Source organism: Bubalus kerabau, chromosome 4 (assembly GCF_029407905.1).
Source record: "Bubalus kerabau isolate K-KA32 ecotype Philippines breed swamp buffalo chromosome 4, PCC_UOA_SB_1v2, whole genome shotgun sequence".
NCBI lineage: Eukaryota > Metazoa > Chordata > Mammalia > Artiodactyla > Bovidae > Bubalus > Bubalus kerabau.
In genome coordinates this window covers 88,721,296-88,736,205 of record NC_073627.1, presented here as the reverse complement: position 1 = coordinate 88,736,205, position 14,910 = coordinate 88,721,296, and positions in this window count along the sequence as shown.

Here is a 14,910-nt window from a genome sequence, read left to right as displayed (position 1 = left end):
GAAGTCATTTATTTACTTTTATGATTCTTGCATTTATATGTTCTATTTATTACATGCATGCATACTATGCATGCTAAGTCCCTTCAGTCATGTCCGACTCTATTTGACCCTATGGACAGCAGCCCCCCAGGCTCCTCTGTCCAGAGGTTCTCTAGGCAAGAATACTGGAGTGGGTTGCCATTTCCTTCTCCAATATATTCCATAAGAATATAGAATTTTCTTTCATAAAAATGTACCTTTTATTTACTCATGAAATGTATTTGAAGACATGTTTCTTCCTCTTCCTTTTGAATCTTTGCCCCGAGGCCTAATGGTGTAAAACTACATATAGAAAGATGTTGTGCAGTTCGTTCCTTTATTTGCTGGCCTTGTGGAGAGTCTTGAGTATGAGAGGCAGAGGCCCTGACCTTACAGAGCTCACACTGGAGCAAGGACATTGCCACGAAAGAAGTAGTTAGAAGGTAATTAGGTATTTACATTTGGGCCCTGGGCTACACAGAAGTATCAGATGCTGATGGCAGTGAGTGTCCTGGGAAGCTCATTTAGACCACCTTTAAACGACTTAGCAGTAGCAGCAGCAGCAGTCTCCCCAGGGAAGTAATTTGAAGTATGACACTTGAAGAATGAGTATGAATTTGTCAAGTAACTCATGAAGAACAAAATTTCCCAGAATAAAAAAACCAATAATACAAAACAAAGCATAGCATATAGAGTGTCCCTGCACAGGAATGGTTCTGGTACTTTTAAAGATGTGAACAAAACCGAAGTCGGTAGACTGTACTCATGCATGTAGGGGATAGCATGGCATGACCCTGGAGATATGGAAAAGGGCCCAGAGATAGACTTTTGAATGATGTTAGATTTTATCTTAAGAACCAAGGAAATTACTTGCGAATTTAAAGCTACAGAGCCACTCGGACCAAAGCAGATGCAGGAAATTCACGAAACCAGCAGGTCTCAAAGTGCGGTCTGTGGGCCCTGCAGATCCCCAGGACACTCCACAGGGATTCGTGAGGAAAAATAATTACTATAGTGACATCTAGATCTTATCTGTCTTTTCCACCACACTAACAACTTCCGCTGGTGGTGCGAATACAGCGCTGGGCAAGACTACAGAGCTGCAGTGTGGATCTGAGCAGGGGCACCTCAGTGCCTAGTCATTGTCATGCTTTTATGTATCATATACTTGAAGTCTGAAAAAAGAACAGTTTCACGTAAGAAGATCCTTAGTGAAACAGCAAGATGATGAATTTTAAGAACTCTTAACTTTGGAGTACACATTTAAAAATATTCTCCGTTGTAGTCTTTTTAACATGTTGCATGACAAGCATGTCTGCTGCATGCCTGGTGATTGTTCTGAGGAGAAGCACTTGGATGATGATTATGTGAGTTATGAGCTAGACTACCACTCTCTTGAGAAGATCAAGCTTTACTCCACAGAATGACTTTACTCACAGTCACTCAGAAGTGGGCATTTGACAGATGCTTTCTTATACTATTCTATTAATGTTATATGAATATTCTTGTCGACTTTAATGAATGAGGCTAATTTATTTTCAATTCATGTCTCCAGGATATGAATGCACCTCAATGTGTATCTTTGCTTCTGAAAATTTGAGGAGTAGTGATTTAATTTCCATTACTTACAAAATTTCTAATTCTATGGTTTAATTTTGACTTGACATAATTTATCAGGATGATGTTACATCTTTAAATGATGCTTTAAATAATATTGAAATTAATTGCAGGCATTGTGATCTGGGCACACAACTTATACAAATATTTTTACCCTGGAGGAATCATGGATATTTTCTGTGAAGTCTGCTGCTGCTAAGCTGCTGCTAAATCACTTCAGTCGTGTCCGACTCTGTGCGACCCCATAGACGGCAGCCCACCAGTTCTGCCATCCCTGGGATTCTCCAGGCAAGAACACTGGAGTGGGTTGCCATTTCCTTCTCCAATGCATGAAACGGAAAAGGGAAAGTGAAGTCGGTCAGTCGTGTCCGACTCTTAGCGACCCCATGGACTGCAGCCTACCAGGCTCCTCTGTCCATGGGATTTTCCAGGCAAGAATACTGGAATGGGGTGCCATTGCCTTCTCCGTCTGTGAAGTCTAATGTATGATAATTTTCATGGATGATTTATAGATATTTGAAACAAGTTATATTTCCTATTGTAGATTAAGGGCCCAAGAGTGTTAATCAATAATTTCCTCCTCTAAATGATAGTTTCAATTCTTCTCTTTACTACTTTATATATGGTTTTTTACAGACTAGTAGCATTGTACTGGACTTCTAGTGGAGCTAATGGCAGAAAACTTGCCTGCCAATTCAGGAGACAAGAGGAGACACCAGTTTGATGCCTGGGTCAGGAAGATCCCCTGGAGGAGGGCATGGCAACCCACTCCAGTATTCTTGCCTGGAGAATCCCATGGACAGAAGAGTCTGGCAGCCTATGGTCCACAGAGTCACAGAGAGTCAGACATGACTGAAGCAACTTAGCTCGCAAGCACAGCATTGAGGTAAAATTTCAGTGCTCCGGTGTTTCTGTTCACATTGCTATATAATGTTATATTTTTTACTCATTGTTTTATACTATTTGAAATTTAGCTCAAGCATTTTAAAAATTTAATTATAGATTCAATGTGTTTCTTATGTATATTGAACTTCTTTCTAACAAAGAATAATTTCTTTCTCATGTGTTTATTTCTGGAATTCTCATGTGTATGAATATTGATATTAATGACAAAGATAACGTTGCCACCTCTAATTATTTCCCACATTATATTTTCATGCTCTGTATTGGCCCCCTTCTGTTGCCCCTATTTTGGTATTAAGTATTTAGTATTATTTGATTTTAGGTTTTTCTACCTCTTTCAAGTGATAATGGAGGTTGTGTATTAAATCAATCGATAGCATCTTTTATGTTTAAGCAGATTCTATTAATTTTTTATTATTTTAACCTTTATCATTTTGTGTCTCAAATGTGTTGGATTTATGCTATATTTTAACATGACTTTTACATGGTTTTTGACTCTTGTCATACTCCATTCAGTTCTCCAACAGTCATTTATTTTATTTTATTTATTTTTTGGGGGGGGGTTCTTTTTTTTTTTTTTAAACTTTACATAATTGTATTAGTTTTGCCAAATATCAAAATGAATCCACCACAGGTATACATGTGTTCCCCATCCTGAACCCTCCTCCCTCCTCCCTCCCCATTCCATCCCTCTGGGTCGTCCCAGTGCACCAGCCCCAGGCATCCAGTATCGTGCATCGAACCTGGACTGGCAACTCGTTTCATAGATGATATTTCACATGTTTCAATGCCATTCTCCCAAATCTTCCCACCCTCTCCCTCTCTCACAGAGTCCATAAGACTGTTCTATACATCAGTGTCTCTTTTGCTGTCTCGTACACAGGGTTATTGTTACCATCTTTCTAAATTCCATATATATGCGTTAGTATACTGTATTGGTGTTTTTCTTTCTGGCTTACTTCACTCTGTATAATAGGCTCCAGTTTCATCCCCCTCATTAGAACTGATTCAAATGTATTCTTTTTAATGGCTGAATAATACTCCATTGTGTATATGTACCACAGCTTTCTTATCCATTCGTCTGCTGATGGACATCTAGGTTGCTTCCATGTCCTGGCTATTATAAACAGTGCTGCGATGAACATTGGGGTACACGTGTCTCTTTCCCTTCTGGTTTCCTCAGTGTGTATGCCCAGCAGTGGGATTGCTGGATCATAAGGCAGTTCTATTTCCAGTTTTTTAAGGACTCTCCACACTGTTCTCCATAGTGGCTGTACTAGTTTGCATTCCCACCAACAGTGTAAGAGGGTTCCCTTTTCTCCACACCCTCTCCAGCATTTATTACTTGTAGACTTTTGGATCGCAGCCATTCTGACTGGTGTGAAATGGTACCTCATAGTGGTTTTGATTTGCATTTCTCTGATAATGAGTGATGTTGAGCATCTTTTCATGTGTTTGTTAGCCATCTGTATGTCTTCTTTGGAGAAATGTCTATTTAGTTCTTTGGCCCATTTTTTGATTGGGTCATTTATTTTTCTGGAGTTGAGCTGTAGGAGTTGCTTGTATATTCTCGAGATTAGTTGTTTGTCAGTTGCTTCATTTGCTATTATCTTCTCCCATTCTGAAGGCTGTCTTTTCAGCTTGCTAATAGTTTCCTTTGATGTGCAGAAGCTTTTAAGGTTAATTAGGTCCCATTTGTTTATTTTTGCTTTTATTTCCAATATTCTGGGAGGTGGGTCATAGAGGATCCTGCTGTGATGTATGTCAGAGAGTGTTTTGCCTATGTTCTCCATTTATTTTAGTTAATATATATTGTTAAAGCAATTTAGACTTTCTCTGAATCCTTGAATGAAAAACTGAAGGACGAAAACTGCAAAATTTAAAGTAATTGAGACTTCCTTGGCCGTCAGTGATTAGGACTCAATGTTTTCACTGCTGTGGGCCTGGGTTCGATCCCCAGTCAGGAAACTAATGCCTCTTAAGCCACGTGGCACAGCCAAAATAAGAACAAACTCTTTAAAGTACCTTCCACTCATGGGACTATTCACTTTTAGTTCTTACTAGGACTGTTGCTTTTCATCAACACAGCAAATGCTCACAAGAGACTTGATAGGACTAGAGATGCATGTGAAGCTATGTTCAAGTGTAAACCCAGGGGAATGTCTAAAAGTTAAAGGAAAACACATTGTTTACTTAAGAAAATGAAAACACATTAAATTTGAATGCTGTTAGAATGATGGAAAGTTGGATGCAGTTTGCAAAATGAGTGCCATGTATTCCAAATATGATGATTGGCAATTTTTGGAGTCCTGTGGTTACTAAGGCCCTAATCAATTTGAATGAAACAATTCTCACTTTAAGGGGAAGCATATGAGAATATAGCAATGAGTTTCATCTTCCTATCTAGCTTGTATACTTGCTCTGAAGGCAGTTCTCATCCTGGGAGTCAAAATCTTTGTGAACGATGACGATGCTCTTGCCATCATTAGACATCATGTCTCCTGACCTCTTCTTCAAGACTTCTCTTGAGACTGTGTCCAGGTACATGTACAACTAAGGAAACCACGGGGAAATCTACGTTCAGTGTCACACAGACTCTCTCATAAAACTACCCCGCAAGCTTTAACCAAGAAAGCAGGTGAAGCAGGTGAGGTCTGAGAGGAGAGTTTAAGCGGCAGGGCTTACTTCATCACACCAGGCTCTCCATCTGTTCCTGGAAGTCTTTGATGGCCTTTCTTCAGGGATCCGTTATCCAGCGTTGGACTAGAGCAAGGAGCAAGCTACAGTACTGAGAGAAAGAAGAGCTGAGGCAACCTCCATGTCTGTGTTCTAGGTCCTGAGCCTTGTAGTCTTGGTTGACTAGTGAGTGATGCATTTATGAACAAACATGAACTGGAGTTACACTTCCATCTATGGGCTATAGTCAAATACTGGCTTCAGTTCAGTTCAGTTCAGTGGCTCAGCTCAGTTGAATCCTACTCTTTGCGACCCCATGGACTGCAGCATGCCAGGCTTCCCTGTCCATCACCAACTCCCAGAGTTTACGCAAACTCATGTCCATTGAGTCGGTGATGCCATCCAACCATCTCATCTTCTGTCATCCCCTTTCCCTCCCTCCATAAATTTTTCCCAGCTTCCAGGTCTTTTCAAATGAGTCAACCCTTCGCATCAGGTGGCCTAAGTATTGGAGTTTCAGCTTCAATATCAGTCCTTCCAATGAATATTCAGGACTGATCTCCTTTAGGATGGACTGGTTGGGACTCCTTGCAGTCCAAGGGACTCTCAAGAATCTTCTCCAACACCACAATTCAAGAGCATCAGTTCTTCAGCGCTCAGCTTTCTTTATAGTCCAACTCTCACATTCATACATGACTACTGGAAAAACCATAGCTTTGACTAGATGGACCATTGTTAGCAAAGTATGTCTCTGCTTTTTAATATACTATCTATGTTGGTCTTAACTTTCCTTCCAAGGAGTAAGCTTTTTATTCCATGGCTGCAGTCACCATCTGCAGTGATTTTTGAGCCCCCCAAAATAAAGTCTGCCACTCTTTCCCTATCTATGTGCCATGAAGTGATGAGACCAGATGCCATGATCTTAGTTTTCTGAATGTTGAGGTTTAAGCCAACTTTTTCACTCTCCTTGTTCACTTTCTCAAGAGGCTCTTTAGTTCTTCACTTTCTGCCTTAAGGGTGGTGTTATCTGCATATCTGAGGTTATTGATATTTCTCCCGGTAATCTTGATTCCAGCTTGTGCTTCATCTGGCCCAGTGTTTCTCATGATGTACTCTGCATATAAGTTTAATAGGCAGGGTGATAATATACAGCCTTGACGTACTCCTTTTCCTATTTGGAACCAGTCTGTTGTTCCATGTCCAGTTCTAACTGTTGCTTCCTGACCTGCATACAGATTTCTCAAAAGGCAGTCAGGTGGTCTGGGATTCCCATCTCTCTCAGAAATTTCCATATTTATTGTGATCCACACAGTCAAAGGCTTTGGCATAGTCAATAAAGCAGAAATAGATGTTTTTTCTGGAACTCTCTTGCTTTTTCGATGATCCAGCGGATGTTGGAAATTTGTTCTCTGATTCCTCTGCCTTTTCTAAAACCAGTTTGAACATCTGGAAGTTCACGGTTCATGTATTGTTGAAGCCTGGCTTGGAGAATTTTGAGCATTCCTTTGTAGCATGTAAGATGAGGTAAATTGTGCAGTAGTTTGAGCATTCTTTGGCATTGCCTTTCTTAGAGATTGGAATGAAAACTGACCTTTTCCAGTTCTGTGGCCACTGCTGAGTTTTCCAAATTTCCTGTCATATTGAGCTTAGAGATTGGCTATATTGGTTTCCTCTGAACTCCAGCTGGGAGGAAGGCAGGAAATTAGAATCAAAGAACAGTTAGCTGACCTGACAATTTAAACACAAAGTAGCAAATACAGAAGTGAAGAAAAAGCAATTCTATTTCACAGTAGTGATTCTAGCAATGTGAAATGTATGTTCTTAGACCCACGTATTCATCTTATTTTTCAATAATGGGAAAAAATGGATTTTCATTATTATATGCATTAGCCATTTTCCCTCTATTTTTATATCTTTAGCCATGGACATTTTATGACCATATCATTTTTTCCAATGTATGAATTTCATACCTTAAATCTATCCATTTTTTCACTTCCATAAAGTGAATAAATTATTTTTCTATTGTTTTATTATTTTTTTTGATGAAACATACTTGACTCATATATTTGTTTTTGATGAGCTACAAATGATATATAATTTTAAAAATAAGGTAATGTACTTTTCTCATGTTCTTGATAGTATTTCAGATCTAACATGGTTTCCAAGTAAGATTGTAAAATTTTTTAAGTTTTATTACACATATAAGTCACTGATTCATTTTCATCGTTAGATTTTAACTCAATGTAGAAACATTCCAGCATTGAAACTTCCAGTGATAACTTGCGAACTCCAAGAGGTATATTGTTTTCTTATGTGAACCATAATAACATGGAAAATCACACACAAACTTTCCTTTGTGTTTCTCTAGTTTTATAGTTTTCCGCATGGTTGTTGTTGTTTGGTCCATCAGTCGTTGCTGACTCTTTGTGTCCCCATGAACAGTAGCCTGCCAGGGTCCTCTGACAAGAATACTGGAGTGGGTTGTCATTTCCTTATAGAGGGGATCTTCCCACCCTAGGGATGGAACCCGCATCGCCTGTCTCCTGTAGTGGCAGGCAGAGTCTTTACCACTAGTGCCATCTCATCCCTTAAATTGTAAGTTCACATAGAGTTTCATTAATTTTAACTTAGAAAAGCATCAGGATTTCACATGGAAATGTTGTAGTCACAAATTCTATTTAAATGTTCTAATTGTTGAAACATGTCTTTTGTGTTTAGAATATTTGATTCTGTGTATCACAATTCAGCTTGCATGCATGGAAAACAAAACAGAGAGGATTTTTTGGGATGAATATGCCAATCACAATAAATAAATGTTCCATTATAATAGCAATTTCAAAAATTCAAATTTTGAAAGTCTTCAGCCATCATGTAAAACAGAATCTCTATAACATCTGTGGTTTCCCTGACCTAAATTAACCACGTTTCTAGAGAACCAGTTTGAGGCACAGCTAAACCAGACCTCCCCAAAAAATACATATACATATACAGTTGCATCAACATTCAAAAAATGAAGATCATGGCATATAGTCCCATCACTTCATGGAAACTATATGGGGAAACAGTGGAAACACTGTTAGATTTCATTTTCTTGAGGTCCATAATTACTGTGGACGGTGAATGCAGCCACAAAACTAAAAGACTCTTTCTCCTTGGAAGAAATTATATGAGAAATATAGACACTGTGTTAAAAAGCAGAGATACCATGTTGCCAACAAAAGTCCATGTAGTCAATGTTATGGTTTTTCCAGTAGTCATGTATGGATGTGATATGGACCATAAAGAAAGCTGAGCACTGAAGAATTGATGTTTTTGAACTGTGGTACTGAGGAAGAGTCTTGAGAGTCCCTTGGACTGCAAGGAGATCAAACCAGTCAATCCTAAAGGAGATAAACTCTGAATATGCGTTGAAAGCACCGGTGCTGAAGCTGAAGCTCTAATACGTTGGCCACCTGCTGAGAAGAAACTGACCCTTTGAAAATGACCCTGATGCTGTGCAAGATTGAGGGCAGGAGGAGAAGGGGCAACAGAGGATGAAATGGTTGCTTGGCATCACTGACTCAATGGACATGAGTTTGAGCAAACTTGGGAGATAGTGAAGGATAGAGAAGCCTGGCATGCTACATTCATGGGGTCACAGACAGTCGGATATAACTAAGCGACTGAACAAAAATATATACACATATATAAATACACACACACTTGTACAATATATATTAAATAAGTACACACATGTGTTGCTACTTTAACATAAAAGGGTAAACAGGAAATGTTTACTTGAATTGCTATCTTATCCTGTATTATTTATTTTCCTGCACCATAAATGTTACCTAATCAGCAGGATAACAGCAAGACTAATTAAGTGACTGTTTGTGGTATTAATAGACTAAGCACAGTAATGTGTCAAACATTTTATATAGTGTTTCATCAATTGCGATTAATTTTATCTCTTAACTCTTTGTGGATACAAAAATTTGTTTTGTTTTGTTTTTTTTGTACTGTGCACACAGCATGTGTGAGATATTTTTTGAAGATCATTTTTAGGAAGACTGTCTTCAACTTTCCATTTCCAATATTTAGAAGATCAGGATGAGGCTGTTGGGCCTGGACCCAAATGGTAGACTCACTCATCACATTTTCTTCAGTCATCCTCAAGTAGTTGCAAGGAACTGCCTAGTCTTCTTTTCTTGTCTCCCTCAGGTAGTAAGAAAACAGCCTGTAATGTGTCTACACTGTGGATATTTTCCTGTAGGCAATGCCTTTGGGGATCAGCTTGAATGTTTCTTTCAAACAGTTGATGATACTGTGAACTATGACTGGCATTCTTGTCATTCTCCCCAAAGCTGAACTTGGAGAAAAAGCATTTGAGTCAGATTGTATTTTAACGAAGTGTCTGCAAGCAAGAACAATACTTGTTCCCCTCGACCCCACCAGAACTTCATTTGGACAAATAGTGCAAACGTGAAATGTGGTCCTATGCCCTGTCAAGTACAAACTAGCACGTGCCATTGGCACTTGCCATCTACCTACAAGGATTCAATCACGTGTTCTTGCAGCTGCTGATTTTTAACACCCCTGGAAAGGAATCTAAGGTGGAAAGCAGAAGTGAGGCATGCTGTGTGCAGCGAAAACTGGCAGAACAAGACTTCAGAAGGTTAGCAATTTTCAGGAGCCCATTTTAAGAACTCAGTTGTTCTTCTATCTCCTCATATCTAGAAAAGCATGGACATCCTTCATGGTGATGACTGCTTCTTGTGACTCCAAGAAACCTGCATGACACTGGCAGAAAACTTCCACAAAAAATAGGCACATGATTACATGTAATGCCCCTTCACCAAAATCACATATATCCCTCTGTGTGTCTTTGGAACAGCTTCTCAGAGCTATCTGATGCGCTGTCTCCTGGGCTGCAGTCCTCATTTTGCCCCCGAGACACTTAACTTTCAACTATCATGTTGTGCATTTTTGAAAGTCAGCACCCTGAACTTATCTCTTCATCCATTCATCACCCAATAGTTTCCCAACTTGCTTGCGATGAGATTCCCATGAGGATAAATCCAGGCCATGGAACGTGAGAGGAAGTGCTCTCACCCTGTAGAGTCCTGGCCCTTGGAAACATCCCCTGTGAGCCACCAGACTTCATCTCTTTACTGCCGAGTGTACTAGATCCAAGTACCACAGACAAACGTGGAGTCACATATTGATGATGAAAAAAGCCACAAAACAGGTGGTACCCATGTCCCTGAATCACTCTTTGAATGCGAGCAAACCAGAAGACTCACCTGATACGGAAGGCCTGTATTGTGCTCTTCAGAGAAGGAAAGATAAGTTTCTATTATGATGAAAATCCGCACAATTTATTCTTTATCTCTATAGCACCTAGACTTAACTGAAAAAGATCTCTAAGAACAGAGGATCCTGGAAACCTGTCCATGAGAAAGTAACACTGACCTCTGAGTATAGAAAATACCAGCCCCTCAGACATCAAGAGACCTTTTAAACGATGATCAAAAGATCTTTATACAAGAAAAGACATTCTGTTCTGCTGTCCACACCTGTTCCTGAAAAGTCACGATTTTCATTTCAGTTTTCAGTGCCTGAGGAAGTATGAGTTGCAATTGCTTTGGAACAGGAAGCAAACAATAATGGAATTCATTAGCGAGTGTTACAAATATAGACATCTTTATTGTTGACATTTCTTTGAAGATTCTTACATGAGGGAAAGGCACTTTTAATTTCCACTCTGACAGCCTCTCGGGCAAAGTGGCTGTATTCCAGCTCCCTGATGTAGAGATGGATGCCATGGAAATACTCCCGGGCAGGAAGTCCCAATGAGAACAGCACAGATTGTCTCTTCCATTGGCTCCAGTTGTTTCAGGCTCTGATCCTGGCTACAGAGTAGCACGGCTGTCCTCCGTGGTGAAGAGTTGGAAGCTCTGCTGGAGCCTCAGATAATGGTTGCAGGGGCCCTGAGTCATCTGCATTGGAGTGATCATCTCTCTTTTCCAAGGAAATCTGAAGTCGGCTTTGTCCTTTATGCGCGACTAATGGCGGATCCTTTGCATCTATTTCAAGTGTTTGAAGATTTCTTGTTTTTCTAGCAGGGGACCCCATGCACGGTCCAGCGAAGAGAGTGAGCACGGATGCAGCAGAGCATCACTCCTTCCACCAGCAAGTGGATGTGGGTCATAGAGAATGTCAGTAATTCTACAGATGGCCGGCAGGGGGCGCGCGAGCACCGCAAAACGATGAGCCAAGAGCGCTGAGATGGACATGCAGGCCGCCTGCTCCTCCCGGCCACCGCGAGAGCAGGCACACTGTGCTTCGATCGTTTTTTGCCTTCGAATCGCAGTCTTGGGCGAGTTTGCATTGATTCTCGTGGGGCTGCTGAAGAGACAGGATGCAAAGTTTCCACAAAGATTTTATAGGAGCACTGATTCAAGGGTGCGCATATCATTAGCCCTTTGATGGAAAAGGGCTGGTTTCCGCTGTCCTGAGTAGGAAGCCAGAATATTGCATATTCGGAAAGATCGCCTGAGTAATGGGCTTTCTATCCACATGTCAACCCGAACTGGTCATGTTTGAGGAAAAGAACCCCCAAGGCGGCGGTTCTGAGCGAGATGAGGCTGATTTTACAGATTGGCGCTCGCTTCCGGCGCGAGGGAACCCACAGCACAGAGAAAGGCACCGGCCAGCGGTAATGGGATTCTTGGCGATGCGAGGATGGACAGCGTTGTGCCCAAAGTGAAACTAGAGGGGAAGCAAGAGACTACTGGTTGCCGGCTCATACGGGCCGTTAGTGACTAAGTGAAAAACGGTATCCGGAATGAGACAACCAGGTGTGCCATGTTGATGGGGTGTAGGGGGGAGCGTGGCGAACACGCTGGAATCCAGCGTTGACTTGAAGACCATAAGCTGTGGAAGGATGGGAGGGCGTCCTGCACCAGGTGAAATGCGGGGGAGTGGGCGTTGCGCACACGGAGCACGGTGGCTCAGAGACTATTCGCTATGGACCCTGCTGGGGCGTCCCTCACACGGCCGAATCCCACGGTGGCTAGGAGACGGTTGCTGTGGGATGATGGGAGAGCGTTCGGCACAACGTGGAGCACAGTGGCCGCGATGAGACGACCGGCTTTACCAGGATTGGGGGCGGACTGGGAGCCGGGATGGACGGTGGAATCCCGCGGTGGATCCGACACTCTTCGCTGTGGGACTATGGGAGGGAGTTCGGAACAAAACGAAACACAGTGGCCGCAATGACAGTATCGCCTATCGCGGGCGATTCCCGCGGTGTCGATGAGGCTATTTGCTGTTGAGGTCAAATATACACCTGGCGGTGGGGATGAGACCTTGGGTGATCTGAGCAGTTTGAAGAAAAGTGAACCACCGCGGTGGCGATGGGACTATTGGCGATGGGAAGGCAGGACAGCGATGTTGTGCACAAAGGGGAAACCGGCGGCGGCAGTGAGCCTCTAGGCGATGGGACCACGGGCGGACGTTGGGCATAAAGGGGAACCTGGTGGTGGCTTTGAGAAGAGTGGACGAAAGCGTTGCGGACAACGTGAAAGCCAGCATCGGCGACGAGACGCTGTCTCATCGTATAGACGTATCGGCACAGACGACGTCTACCGGGACTATGCGAGGGCGTTGCTCAGGTAGGGGAGCCTGGAGCTGGCCAGGAGACTATTCCCGATGGCACGATGGGACGGCGTTCTGCACAAAGTGAAACAGGGCGGTGGGATGAGCCCTTGGGCGATGTCCTTGGAGTTGAAGTGCAACACCGCTTTGCCGATGAGCCTGTCTATCGGCGCTGGGACCATGGGAGGTCGTTGGGCAAAAAGGGGAAGTCGGCGGCGGCTAGAAGTCTTGGTTTCCAGAGGATAGACTGCGTTGCGCACAAAACGAACGCCAGCACCCGCGTTGAGATAGACAGCTTGGAGACTACCAGCTTTGGGGCGATGCCTACTGGCGGTGAGACCTTGTCGGAACGTCGCAGACGGAAGAGAACCCGGCGGTGGCTAGCAGAGTATTGCCTATGGCACGATGGGAAGGCGTTGCGAACGGAGTGCATTTCAGCCCTGCAGTAGGGATGAGACCGGACAAACGGGGACCCTGAGATGGCGGTTGAACTACCGATGTTTGCGCTGAGAAGTCGGAGGGCTTGCGGCGAGTGTAAAACAGCGGAGGCGATGAGAATATTGGCGATAGGACGCTGGGGCAGAGTCCTGCACCACGTGAAATGCGGCGGGGGTGGCGGGGGGGTGGGGGTGGGGGGGGTGGGAGGGTGGTTGGAGGTGGGGGGGGTGGAGGTGGGGGGTGGGGGGGTGGGGGTGGGGGGGTGTGGGGGTGGGGGGGTGGGGGTATGGGGGTGTGGGGGTGGGGGGGTGGGGTGGGGGGGGTGGGGGTGGGGGGGGTGAGGCTGTTGCAGATAAGACGATTGGAAAGTGTTGCGGACAGACTGAAAGCCGACGAGGAGAGGAGAGGCTGTGGGGCAGCGGGGGCGGCGCGGCGCTCACTGTGGATGCGGCGGTGGCTGAGATTATTCTCAGTCGGACGATGGGCGCGCTTGGTGCTCAAAGTGAAGCACAGCGGAAGCTGGGAGACTATCGTCTATGGGGTGATGGGAGGGCGTTTCTCATACAGGGGAGCCCTGCTTGGCTTTGAGACGCTGAGTCCGCGTTGCGGACAAAGTGAAACGTGACGGTGGCGAAAAACTACTGGTGGTGGTGGGACGGTTGGACAGCTTTGCGACAAAGTTAAACCCGACGGAGGGATGAGACTACCCGACGATGGATGCGTGTGGTCCACACAGGGGAACCTGGACGTGGCGATAATAGAATATTTTCATAATAAAATATACGTATTTTAAATGAAATGTTTTCACGTTTCCAATTTTATAGTAAATTTATAGAAGGTGTTTTAAATCTTAAGCATAGAATATTAAAATATATTTTGTATATAACAGTAGCAATTTATTAAACTTTACTTCAGCTATATTTTCTGTGTACCAAAACAAGTATTTAATATCGTTTTACTTTCTATCTTTAAGGGATGTAAACTTAATATTTTCAAGATGACTTTTCACTTATTTTTACTTGCGTGAATTAGCATCTTTGACAGTTTCTAATGACCCCCAAGACAGTCTTAAGTAATTTTTGACTCATGTTCCTGAGACCTCTTTGTGAGGACTACGTTGTTGGAAGGAAGGGTTGGAGTGTACAAGCAACTGAGGACATTTAGAAGGTCCGAATTTTTCATTTGCTTTAGTAAGAATTTTATAAGTTAAGTGGAATTTGCCCAGATTTTGTTGGCATAAAAAGAAGGCTTACTTTGTAAGACTCTCACATGTAGGGTGGTGTACATTTTCCCCGAATTGAAAAAAAGAAAAGGCAAACCCCCCCACATCATATAGAGGGGCCCTACGGCATGAGCTGTCTGGTACATTTAAAGAAGTGACCCAGAGAAGCGCAGGTAGACTGTATGGGTACATGGAGGGCATGCATAGAACTTGGACATTCCCCACGGCTTCCTTGTATTTTAAATTCCTCAAAGGCAGGGCCAGAAACTCGAGTACTCTGCAGGCTTGTTTTGCAAGGAATGTCTCCAAGGTGCTCTGCAATTTTTAATGTGTGTTGTCACCTAAATCAAGTTGAGATTGAAACTGCCACGTTGACTTTTGTTTCATAAATAATTTAT